The following is a 3116-nucleotide window of genomic DNA, read 5'->3' on the forward strand; positions in this document are numbered from 1 at the left end:
TAACAGTATGACAGTAAATGTGTAATAATAACCTACCTAGCCTTGTGAAAGTATAAATTTGTTTTCCTAACATGTAAAGAAATGTAACACTTAAATACTGAGGTAATGATTCTAGTTTTACAAAGGCATGGAGGCATTTCTTAAAATAACAGTAATAGTATATTCGGTTGTCAGAAATTTACAAAGAAAAATTGTATTCAAATTCTAACATGCATTCTCATTATTGTCTAGATAGTTCCTTATATAGCTTTAGTGTAAATTCAATAGGGAGAAAAAGGTATATGGTTTGCTTTAAAATAAATTAGCAATAGTAAGTATACTAGCAGCAGCATTTATAATAATAGCATTTACTGAGAGCTTACTATGTGCAAAATGGTTTACATAAATTACTCCTGTTGATTTAAATAGTGGAAATATTTATACTAAATTACAAGACTTCCAGAAAGATAACTCATACAGATGGCAGGAATCAATAATGAAAGCCTTCAGCTTGGTAATGTTAAGGCTGTATTATAAAGGCTCTATATAGAAATGAAAAGAAAGGAGGAAAATGATACAGAGGACTCATGGGGGAAAGGAAAAGACAAAGACCTAATGAATCAAGTTCAGTCTGAGATTATATAAGCTTCTGTGGAAATAATCACATTGGCAAAAGGATCATCTTTTAGAAGAATTCAGATTTTCTTGTGATTCATGAAAGAATAGCTGTGAAAACAGAAGATTTTGGATAAATCTGAAAACAAGAATATGGGAAGATAAAAGGATAAGATGCCCTTATCGATGGAGAACTGATAAATGAAACAATGAATGAGAAATGGTCTCATTTTTTTTTCTTCTTGGTCAATATAAGAAAGGAAAATCCTAGAACAAATGTCCAGGCTTTATATATAAGACAGGAGAAAATAGAACCCCGCACCCCCCTGCACCCCTCCCGCCCCACCGCCCCCACCACCAGCTAAGTCCACTGATTCTGCTGTAAAAGACCCATAGAAGTGGGAGGTGGAAGACGGGAAGCAAATCTCTGAAAGATAGCAATGGAAAACCTAGGGGGGAAAACAGCTGTGATTTCCTGTGTTGGTCTGTGTGGAAAAAGAATTCAAAGGACTGTGTGGACATTACTTCTTGCAGAGAAGCCACTGAAATGCTCCTTCCTTTGTACCCTTAAGTCAGCATCACAGCAGGCTTCAGAAACTGAGCAGTACATCCCCACTGGAAATGGGGATCTCATGAAGCCACATTGTGGCTGTCGGATGGCATACTTGTCATATTTTAACATTTGAACAAATTAACTCTCTTAAAATCCAATAGAGGATTATTTAAATATTATTAACCTTAAGGAAGGAACATGTTCATAAGCAAGATTTCTCTGCAGTAGTCTTAATAAATGGCTGCGTTTTCCCATCCCTTCCCTTAGGTACGCCCTTTTGTAATGTGATTTTGCATCTTCTCCCACTAAGTCTGTTTCTCCAGCCCTTGAATCTATACTGACTTTGCATCTTGCTTTAGCCAACAGAAAAAGTGGAAGTGATTCTGTACCATTTCAACACCTTGGCTTCAAAAGGTCTTGCATGCTTCTGCTCTCTCTCTTTCTTGGAACCTTACCCTAGAGCTATGACAAGTCTTAGCTGACCTGCTTGATGGAAAGAGACATATATTTCAGTGTCCTCCCACCCCACCCCAAACACACACATCTCTTTGGTGCAATGAAAAATAGAACTAGAAAATAAGTAAGAGGACATAATAGAGCAAGGATTTAAAAGAAATAAACATCTAAAAGATATAAAGTACCCCCCCACCAATACCTAAAACCTTATCTCTGCCCCTAGAGGATGGCCAGCTAATCTCCAGAGTTAGAACTGCCTTGTTCTTATGCATGTGTCCAGAAGAGCTGTCCCAGACGTGCTAACACACAGAATCAAGAGCTAAATCCATGGCTGATTCATATCAATGTATGACAAAACCTACTGAAATGTTGTGAAGTAATTAGCCTCCAACTAATAAAAAAAAAAAAAAGAAAAAAAAGAGCTAAAGAAAAAACTATGTATAGAGGTTATTAAGTTTTGGAATGATTTGTTATACAAGCTGATTCATCCTCTAAGGTCCCTTCATCTGAAAATTAAAGGACATGAACCTACTTACCTGCTCTCTTAACAATAACTAACATTTATATCAAGTATTGTGAATTCTAAAAAACCCCAGCAATATATGATATATATTTTTCCTCAAGCTATAATTTTTTGAAAGGTAGTAATTCATGATGGTTAATTCCACAGGCCTTGGAGACAGGTAAAATGAAGTTTTATCTTCTGAGTGTTGCTTGCTAGGTATCTGACCTGGAAAAAAGTACTCATCTCCTTGAGCCTCAATTTCCCTTTTCATAGAACAAAAGAGATGTCACTATAGTTACTATGGGGATTAAATGACATAAGGCCAATAAAACACCTACGTTTCTAGCATATTTTAAGCATCTATGAATAGTACTTTTTATTGTCAAATGAGGAAGACGTCTCGTCCCAAAGTCACCTTGTTAATAATTGGTGGGAGCAGACCATAACCCAAGTTTTTTGATGGCAGTTCTAACCCTTAACTTTTACAGCTCACTACCCTGTAGAGAGGTCAAAACTAGTTCAAATATTGAATAGTCCATAAAAATGTAATGAAACCAAAACTCTAGAATACTTGCAGTGTGTCTGCATTCTTCTCAAATTATTTCATTCAAAAATATATGTATTAACCATCTTTTAATGACTTAGTTTATGCAATACACTTTCTACTACCCAACATAGTTACTTGTGACAATTATAAGATAGACCTACATACAAAGAATTCATGGATTACTACTTTTGCAACTTGGTCATTTGATTTGTAAGGAATACATATTTGTGTTGGTTATCAAGAGTCAGAGGCTTTGCATAAATACTCAGCATGACAACATAGACATTGAACCAATTTGAGCTTGTCATGTGCCTAGAAAATTAATGTGCAAGAGTTCTAAGAAGAGGAATTTAGATTGAAGAAAGAGAAAAAATTCCCATGAACATAGGATGATGTTGACTGATGAGCTTTAAAAGCAAGAGTTGAAGGTAGCCTTCTCATTATGAAAAATTCTTTATAGT

Source organism: Dama dama, chromosome 3 (genome assembly GCF_033118175.1).
Source record: "Dama dama isolate Ldn47 chromosome 3, ASM3311817v1, whole genome shotgun sequence".
In the NCBI taxonomy this organism is placed as follows: Eukaryota; Metazoa; Chordata; class Mammalia; order Artiodactyla; family Cervidae; genus Dama; species Dama dama.